This window comes from Felis catus, chromosome D1 (assembly GCF_018350175.1).
Source record: "Felis catus isolate Fca126 chromosome D1, F.catus_Fca126_mat1.0, whole genome shotgun sequence".
Classification (NCBI taxonomy): domain Eukaryota; kingdom Metazoa; phylum Chordata; class Mammalia; order Carnivora; family Felidae; genus Felis; species Felis catus.
The window spans coordinates 113,875,852-113,886,135 of record NC_058377.1 but is presented as its reverse complement, the minus strand read 5'-3'; positions in this window follow the sequence as shown (position 1 = coordinate 113,886,135).

The window sequence follows — 10,284 nt, the reverse complement described above, 5'->3', positions numbered from 1 at the left end:
TGATGGATAGATGGATAAGGGACGGACGGATGGAGGGTAGATAGATGGATGGACGGGTGAGTGGATGGGTGGATAATGAATAGATGGATGACGAATGGATGGATGGACAGATAGATGTTTGTGTCGACAGATTATGGATGGGTGGATAGATGGACAGATGGATGGATGTGTAGGTAGATGATGGGTGGGTGGATGGATGATGAATAATGGATGGGTGGGTGTGTGGGTGATGAATGATGGATGAATGGACAGAGGGATAGCTGTGTGAATGGATGATGGATGAGTGGATAGATGATGGATGGGTAGATGGATGTGTGGATAGATGTATGTAGGTATGGAAGATGGATGGATGGATAGGTGGGTGGGTGGGCGAGTAAATGGATGGATGGATGGATTGGTGAATGGACACATGGAATGGAAGTATGGATAAGCTTGTGGGTAATTGGATGGAATGTTGACAGATAGCTCATTGGTAGACTAATAGAAGGTTATGAAGACATATGGATGAAAGGGAAACCAACCACAAAAGACTTTTAATGATAGAGAACAAACTGAGGACTGATGGAGGCAGGTGGGTGGGAGGTAGGTTAGAGGGATAAAGTGTATTAAGAAGGAACTTGTGGGGCGCCTGGGTGGCTCAGTCGGTTGAGTGTCCAACTTCGGCTCAGGTTATGATCTCACAGTTCATGAGTTTGAGCCCCGCGTAAGGCTCTGTGCTGACAGCTCAGAGCCTGGAGCCTGCTTCAGATTCTGTGTCTCCCTCTCTCTCTGCTCCTCCCCCCCCCCCCCCCACATGCTGTCTCTCTCTCTCAAAAATAAAGATTTAAAAAAATTTTTTAAAAAAGAAGGAACTTGTTGCGATGAGCACTCGGAATTGTATATAAATGATGAATCACTGAATTCTACTTCTAAAATCAATATTGCATTGTATATTAACTAAAAAATAAATAATAAAATAATAATGATAAAAATAATAATAAAAGACATATGGATGGATAATGGATAGAGTTTTAGATGGACAGATCTAAAAGCAATGGACAAAATTGATCCATTGATCTAAAATCAATCTAATGGAGGGGCGCCTGGGTGGCTCAGTTGGTTGAGCATCCGACTTTGGCTTAGGTCATGATCTCACGGTTTTTGGGTTCAAGCCCTGCGTTGGGCTCTGTGCTGACAGCTCAGAGCCTGGAGCCTCCTTCAGATTCTGTATCTCCCTCTCTCTCTGTCCCTCTTCCACTTGTGCCCTGTCTTTCTCTGTCTCTCAAAAACAAAGAAACATTCGAAAACATTCTAATTAAAAAAAATAAGTAGAATCAATCTAATGGACAGGTTGGCAAAAAAAGGAAATAGTAGATGAATGGAAAGACAGATAGTGAGTTAATAGACGTATGGTTGGGTGGATAAGCTAGATAAACTATTGAAGAGATAGACTGATGAACAGATGACCTGAATCAGGAGTTTTTCACTCACTGTTCTCTCTTTCTAGGACACTTTCCCCCACCAATGTATATAGCTGTCGCTAATATTTCTCAAGTCTCTTTTCAAATAAGGAAAAGCTTATTCCTTCCTAAGGGGTTTTCTTTGACTATCATATATCCTCCAGATCTCCATATCCTCCCACCCTGGAGAGGATATTTTCTATAGCATTTACCATCATTTGATATATTTCAATATATACTTACTTATTTGTTTTTGTTGTTGTTGTTCTAGCTAAAATGTCACCCTGTGAGAACAGGGACTTTGTTAATGCTAAATCCCCAGTACCTAAAAAGTGAATACAGTAAGTGTTGAAAATGATATGAATAGATTGAACAAATCTTTGAGGACAATTGGAGGTATGAATACATGGATGCTTGCTTAGATGAACTATGGATGAGTGATAGTATGGCTGAAAGTAACTTTTTTTGGAGGTTTACCAGGTTGCAGCAACTATTTTAAGTATTAACTCATTTGGATGGCTTAATGGTCAAAGTAATTGACAAACACATATATGGAAAGATAAACAGATATGTGTTTATGCACATATACATGACTTGCTATATGGGAAGGTGGATGGACATATATATGAGTGAGTGTATGAATGAGATTGATTAATAGTAAATACTTTGGAGATATGAATGAAAGTGAGGACGGAAACATATTTGGAGTGATAGAGGATATATTAAAGAATGAACAGATAGTTCACTGGTTGGGTAGCTAGGTAAATAGATATAAAATTGACAGTTGAACACATAGGTAACTATATGAGTGGGTATCATGCTCCAAGTGGATGGATGCTTCTTCTAAGTGTTTTATATGTATTATGACATTTAGATAAATAGATGGATGGATGTGTGTGTGTGTAGACGGAGTGGATGGATGAATGGAGGGGTAGATGAGTGGGTGGATGGTTAGATGGATAGATACTTGCTCAGTGGAGAAATGTAAAGAAAGATGAATAGACACAGATATATATGTATTGATAAATGATTGAATGGATTGATGGAAGGATATCTTGTTCTTATGTGGGTAAATGAATATATAGATACCCTGAGAAGTTGATGTGCTAATAATGATCTATGGGGAAAAAATAACTCTATAGAGGGGATGGGTGGATGATGGATGGATGAATAGTGGATAGATGGAGGGTAAATAGATGGATGGATGAATGGATGAGTGGATGGATGGATGAGTGGTGGGTAGATGAGTGGATGGGTGGATGGGCAGATGGAGGGTGGACAGATGGATGGATAATGGTTGGAGGATGGATGGTGGGATGGATGGATAGTGGATGATGGATGGATGACGGGATGGATGGATGGGTAGGTGGGTGGATGGATGATAGATGGATGATTGGTAGATGGGTAAATGAATGGAAGGAGGATGGGTAGATGATGAATGGGTGAATGGATGAATGGAGGGTGGATGGGTGGGTGGGTGGATGACAGATGAGTGGTGGATGACTGGGTGGTTAGATGCATGGGGAAACCACAGGAAGGTTGACGTCAAATACTCTGCCCTGTTGTTCCTATTAGGACATGCTCCAGTTATAAAGCTACGAATGCCGGCTGCTGCATTTAAAGAGCTATTTTTTGCCACCTCCCACCCACCGGCATTTCTGATAGATAATCAAGTAATTCTATTTTAAGGTCTTAGTGGCAGAGAACTCCTGACATCCGAGGCAGCCTTCTCCCCATGGGAATATTTTTCCTTCTTTTGAACCAAACTATACCTTGGCACATTCCCTTCCTGGCTGTCTGTGACTGGGATTCCAGAACCGAGAACAGGAGGCGGGGGTGGGAGGTGGGGCAATGCACAGGTTGAGATGGAAAAGAGGCTCGGGCTCACTCTCCCTGGGTGATCCGGCTCAGCCTGAGGACCGACCCTGAAGCCCTGCTCCCCATCCCTTTTCCGTGCTCTGCTAGAAGCTTGAGGAGTGGACAGCTCTGGCAGGATGCTGGGGATGGGTCGTGGGCACGACACCCGCGTTCTCTGGCTTCCCCGGGGTTGTGGGAGGGGAGAGCTGCGGGTGCCCCTCCAGGACTGGCCACGGGACTGGCCTGTGGAGGGCGGAAGGAGCCAGACTTCATGACCCCCACGAAGTCTGCGCCGGCCAGCCACCCCCTGAGTCACTGCGGACCTGAGCTGTGGGCCCACGGGGCTGCCCCTCCAACACTCACTGCCCTCACAGTGACTCGCTCGTGTGCGTGCCGCTCGCCCATCTGATCGTAGCCTCGCCTCTGTCCGGTCGCACATCCCCCGGGTGGTCTCAGTCCTGGCCACCTGCGCCAGCGCAAGGTCAGGCTAGCTGGGGAGGTGACAGCGGCCGTGCCACTGTGCTGCGGGGACGGAGGGCGGCAGGGACAGGCGGTCAGCAGACCGGGTCGTGGTTCTGGCTCTCCGGTCCCAGTTCGGAGACCTCGAACACCGGTCTGTGCCTCGGTTTCCCCACGCGGGACCTGGGTGCGTTGGCGTCTGCCTCTCAGAGCGGCCGTGAGGGCTGGCGAGCCGGGCGAGCCGCTGGATGTAAGACCGCTGGGCACTGAGCTGGGCTCAGCGACGCCCCGCCGACATGAGTCCAGTTCCCGCCTTGTCCGGTCACTCGCCCGCGAGCATTCTCTAGTGAGTCACGGCGACTAAGCCCAACCAGAGGAACAGTGGGCTGGGCTGCACCTCCCGGGCCTTGGCCAGCGCACGGGGGCAGGGGGCCCGCTGGCCAGGGCACCGCACTGACCTTGTGCCCACCGGCCACCCTGGGAGCGTGCTCTCTGGTACCGCACGGGGCTGGCCGTGTTTGTCTCTGCCTCTGGGGTCTCCCTGCTCTGAGCTCCCGGGGTAGTCGGGCAGGGGCCGGGGCGGGCAGGGGCTCCCCATTTGGGGAGCTGAGAGGATTCCCCCCTCGAGGTGATCAGTGGAGCAGAGAGCTGGGCATAAACAAGGGGAAAACTGGCGAACCAGGAGGGAGGGGAGGGAGGGAGGGGAGGGAGGGAGGGGAGAGAGGGAGAAGAGGAAGGGAGGGGAGAGGAAGGGAGGGGGAGGGAGGGAGGGGGAGGGAGGGAAACAGAGATAGGGGCAGAGAGAGCCACAGAGGGAGAGGAGAGGAGACAGGGGCTGAGTGTGGGAGCAGGGAGGGATGGGGGGGGGGGTGGCTGGCGAGGAAGGAGCCGAGAGCCCAGGCCAGCTGGGGCAGGGCAGGGGGGCTTGATCCAAGACGTCCATAAAGGAGAGGACCAGTGGGCTGGCCAGGCCAGGCCCAGGACGAGGAGAGAGGCAGGGAGGGATGGAGAGGCAGATGTTGGGGGGGGGGGGGAGGGGGGAGGGGGGAGATACCCTGCTAGTAGCAGGGATGAGCTGCAGGGGGCTGGAGAGTGAGTGAGGCCAGCGGCCGCCAAGGTGACTGAGGGGACAGGATGCCCATCACAGGCTGCTGAGGTCCCGCTAAGCCCCAGAGCTGCTGGGCTGGAGGGTTTTCTCTCTGACATTTTTACTAGTCTCAGAAGGAGGGGGAGGGGGAGGGGGAGGAGGCCGAGGGGGGAGAAGGGGGCTGGGGGGAACAAAAGGGAAACGGCTGCTAGGCGTCCTGAAGGGGAGACCCACAGAGCGCGTGAGGCCGCACAGACAGGGGGGGGGGCGGGGGGGGGGGACAGGGGCACCCGGCCCCCCGGGGGCAGCCAGCAGGGAGCCAGCCCTGGAGACCCCCCCACCCCGGTGGAGAGACACAGGTCACAGACAGGCAGAGGGGGAGAGCAGACGTGGGAGGGGGCGTCAGAGGCAGAGAGACCAGACAGCCAGACAGAGGGAGCGACAGCTCGGATCCAGGGACGGGGACAGGGGACGAGGGAGCAAAGGAGGGGACGGGAGAGAGAAAGAAGGGAGGAAGGGGGGAGAGGGGTCCCAGTGGAGGAGGAGGAGCAGGGGGAGGGCAGCAGACAGAGGCCGGCAGCCTTTGAAGAAGGAGCAGCCGCGTCCCCAGGGCTGGGGTCAGGCCAGGTCGCCGGGCCGGCGGCATGAGTGGCTCTGCCCTCCTGAGGAGAAGTTCCAGCAAACGGGGCCTGGAGAACCTCGTGAGGTAGGTGCCCCCCGGCCCGGGCTGGGGCAGGGCGGGCAGGACCGGGGCGCCGTGGGCAGGGTGTGGGCCGTGCGCACGTGCGCCGGCCGCTGTTAGTTCGGCTCCGCCGGCCGCGCGCCCTCCTTCTCTCCCACCTGCACACCCGCCTGGCCTCGGCCGGGCCGCGGTCTCCCCGGAGACCTTCTCCTGGCCCTGGGGCCTCCGCCCCGGCCCGCCGCTCCCAGGGCAAGAAGTGGGCCTCTAGCACCGCTTCCGAGGCCTTGATGTGCTCCCGCCGGCCCCTGGGGACCACCCTGTGACCCCTTGCTTTACAGACGAGGGAGCCGGACTCTGCGGCCACACTCGCCACCCCCTGTAGCACACCAGCCCTGCGTGGGAGGTGCCACAGGGCCGTGGTGAGCGCTTGGGCCTCAGAGGCAGATTTTCCCCAGCTGAAATCCTGCCTCCTGCATCGTAGGGCTTTGGTCCGGGACCCTGTCTTCCCTGGACCTCAGTTTCCCCCTTTGTAAAGTAGTGGTCTGCTGGTACCTACCCCGAAGAGGACGAGAGGGAGAGCAGAGGCAAAGGGCCAGAGGTGGGCTCAGAGCCCCTGCTCCATGCCACGGGCCTCTCGTGGCCTCACTCTGAGCCACCTGCAATGTCCTTCCTCCTCCTCTACCCTTCCAGGCGTCTAAGGCCTAGCTGAAATGCTGCCTCCTCCATGCAGCCTGCCTTGGCTTCTCCTTTGACGGCATGGAGCGCGCTGGGCAGACTGCAAACTCCTGGAGGGAGAGACAGGCATCTCAGCACTCCCAGCTCCACCCAAGCCCTGACTCTGGGAAGGAGGAGGGACAAGGTGTGCGGGTCGGCTGAGAGCAGCCGGGACCCCTCCAGCTCGGGACAGTCGGGTCCCTCAGACCCTGAGTGATGGCTCTCTCCCGGCCCCACGCAGGCATGGCTCCAGGGCCCTGCTCCAGGGTCAGCCACCCGCCCCCCCCACCCCCCCACTCATTAGGTGGACCCCCACGAGTCAACTGCCGGGCTTCACGTGTGTTCTTTTCTGGCTCTGCCAGGCCCGCCCCTGAGCGGCTGACCAGGGGACCCTCATGCAGGACCATGCGTCTCAGGTGGGCCTCCTCCTCCCTGCCCAGCTGGGATGTGGCCGCCCAGGGGTCACTGCTGCCGTCCCCATCCAGAAACTTCTGTGGCCAGAGGACCAAGGGGCACCGGGGGTCAAGCCCCGGGGCTCACCAGCGCTGCTTAACAAGTGGGGAAACTGAGGCCCAAGAGGGCAGTTGTACCGTACATCGGGGATGACAGAAGGAGCCCCGACGCGGGCTGGGCACACGTCCCTCGTCGCAGGAGGACGTGGGCCACAAACACCTGTCCGGTGGTAACCACGGCTCCGTTCCGAAACCCAGCGTCAAGCTGCTGTCCTGGGTGAGCAGGGGACACCCTGGAGGCACCGATGGGGCAGGGCAGGTGTGGCACCAGCTCAGCCGAGAGTGGGGGCCAGGCCGGTGCGCGGGCCCGGAGCCCCCAGAGGGCCTAGACCGGGGAAGGTGGGCCTGCAGAGGCCAGTGGGGCAGAGACAGAAGGAAGCGGCCCTTTGGGCCCCCTCGTGGGGGGCGTGGGGGGCGGGGTGGAGGGCAGGCGAGAGCGTCTCCCAAAGAATAACGTGGGGGCGTCTGTCGCACCCCGGCGAGCCAGTCGCACACCGCACACGGGGACGCTCACGGAGGCACACGGACCGCACGGCTTCCAGGCCCAGCCACGGCCGGGCTTACACCCCCACGCGTGGACCCGAGAGGCCGGGCGGCCGGCGACATCCCCGCTGCCCTCACTGAGATTAGCGTCTCCTGCGTCTCGGCCGTGACTCCCCGAAGCCTGGGCAGACGACCGTTGTCCCCGTTTGACCGACGGAAAACCAGGCCCAGAGAGGCTAGTGACTCCCCCCAGGCCACCCCGGGCGTGGGGGAGCCTGCCCCCACCCCGGGCCCCGCGCTTCACCGAAATCCTTCGCCACGGACCTCCTGGGTGCGGGGTGGGAAGGGGGGCGTCGGAGGCGGTGCCCCTCGCGGTGACAAGCTCCGGAGGCACATGCGGGGAGCCGGCTGGGGTGGGTGTAAATTGAATCCAGTTTAAGCAGGCTAAAAACGGGCCCGGGCAGGGGGCCTCGTCCCCGTGCCCCTCCCGTACCCTTGGCACGGCTTGGCACAGTCCTTGCGGCCGTGGGGGTCCTCCTCAGCTGTCCAAGATTCAGGGGGGCAGGGCCAGCCGGGGACCGCTCCCTCCTCCTGCAGCCCCCCAGCCCAGCTCTACCCCCCTTACAGGTGGCTCCCTCCTGTCGCCCCCGGGGTGACGGGGGATCTAAAGCTCTGCCCGGGCCCACCTTGGGCCAGGCCCGCATTAGCGATGACCGGAGGGCGGCAAGGGGACCCTGGGCGCCCTCACTTCCACAGGCCGCCTGAATTCTGGGCTGCCTTCCCGGGTTAACGGTCTTTGGGAGCCTGGCTTTCTGAGGCGGCGGCCTGGCTGGCACAGCCCAACGGGGCTGGCTGGGTCACCCTGCCGGCGTCCTTATCGGCGTTTGGGCTCCCAGTCTCCCAGGGGAGGCTCTCCGGGCTGGAGGAGCCTGGCACAAGTCCTTGTGCCCACGCCTGCCCCCCACCCCCGACAGCCTTCAGGCCTGGCCCCCGCCCCGGGGACGCCAGGCCCGGGAGGCCTCTGGGGACCCCTGTGTGGCCAGCAGGGCAAGGGATGGGGCTGGCCCAAGGAGGCGATGGGTTGGGGGAGGCTAGTCCTCCAAACCAGGTTCCAAAGAGGCGTGGCTGCCTCAGGCCCACCCAGGGCCCCAGATGGGAGGGGGCTGCCCTTGGCCTGGCAGAGCCCCGGTGTCTGGTGGGTGGTGCTGCCCTGGGACCAAGCGGTCTGTCGGCCAGAGCCGCCCCAGGAACCCCAGCGAGCTGGCATCGCGGGGGTGTGGGGACTGAGCGGCCCAGCCCCCTGGGCAGGACGTCAGGGCCAGAACCCAGAGCACTGAGGTTCGGGCCAGGCTCCAGTCCCGTCCCTCGAACCAGAGCGGGACAGGGCGGAGAGCAAGCAGCAGCCTGGGCGCCTCGGGCACCTGTGGGCTCGCCACCCCCCACGCCCCTGCTGCAGCATCGAGAAGGCACCCGTGCCTCATGGGCCCCGAGGGGTGGCTGGAGAGGCCACGGCTCCCAGGAGCGCCTCGTCTAGCTCGGACTGGCTCTGCACAGGTTGGTGGCCGGGGGCCGACCCACACAGGTGTCCAGAGGCAAGTGGGAGCTGGTGGGGGGGTAGCCCTGGGCGGCCCCCGGGGGCAGGGAGAGTGCGGGATCTGGCGGTGGCCCACCCTGGAAGGTGAGAGCGTGGCTGTGAGGGGCATTGCCCACCCAGGAAGGGAGAGGTCCAGACGCGGGTTCGACACGAGGCTGGGGCCAGGGCGTCATGTGCCCGTGGGCTGTGAGGCTCTTCTAGAGAGTGTCCCTGCAGACGTGGGGACAAGGCCATGGAAAGAGAAAGGAGGTGAGAGACAGGGAAGGGGATAAGGAGGAGGGGGCGAGGGGCAGGAGGTCTCCACGAAGGCATAAAGAGGGCGTGCAGGGATGGAGACGTGATGGGGACAGGGACAGGATGGGGACGGGGACAGGATGGGGACAGGAGGGGACAGGATAGGGAAGCAAAGAGGACAGGGACAGGATGGGACAGGACAGGCATAGGAGAGGGATAGAGGGGGACAAGACAAGAGAGGACAGAGACAGGACAGAGTAAGGACAGGACAGGATGGGACAGGGGACGGGATGGGGACAGGATGGTGGGCAAGAGGCGGGAGAGGTCGAATGAAAGCAAAACAGAGGGAAAGGATGAACGAGGCAGGGGACGGGGTGAAGGCGTTGTGGAGGCTCATCAGCCACTCCCATGTGTCCCCTCCCAAGTGTCTCCTCCTGTGTGTCTCCTCCCACTTTGTCTCTCCTACGTGTCCCTTCCCACGTGTCCCCTCCTGCGCTGCCCCTCCCACGTGTCCCCTCCCGTGCTGTGCACCCCCGCTATCTGCCCCACATTGTCCCATGCTGTCTGTTCCACACTCTCCACACTGTCCCCTCCAACACTATCCACCCACACTGTCCCACCCTGTCTCCTCCCGCACTGTCTCTCCTCTGTTGTCCCTTTCCATGCTGTCTGCCCCATGCTGTCCCCTCCACACTGTCCTCTCTCACATTGTCTCTCTCATACTGTCCCCTCCCATGCTGTCTGTCCCATGCTGTCCACCCCCACTGCCCCACACTGCTCTCCCCTCGCTGTCCCCTCCCACACTGTCCCCTCTCACATTGTCTCTCCCATGCTATCTCCTCCCATGCTCTCTGCCCCATGCTGTTCCCTCCCATATGTCCCCTCCCACACTGTCCACCTCATGCTATCCCTTACCAGGCTGTCCCCCACCTGCTGTCCCCTCCCACGCCGTCCGCCCCACACTGTCCGCCCCACACTGTCTGCCCCACGCCGTCCCCTCCCACGCCGTCCTCGTGAAGCGGCAGAGGGCAGGAGGCCCCAAGGGCCAGAAGGTCTGGGAGGAGGTCTGGGGCGGCCAGTCTAGCACCTGCGGCTGTTCACCGGGGAGATGGGAGGGGCCGGAACGGGCAAGAAGGAAGGAGGGAAGGCCAGTGAGGCCAAGAGAGGGGGACAGGAGAGGAGAGGGGCTGCGGGCGGGGTTGCGTCTCCCCTGAGCGGGGCAG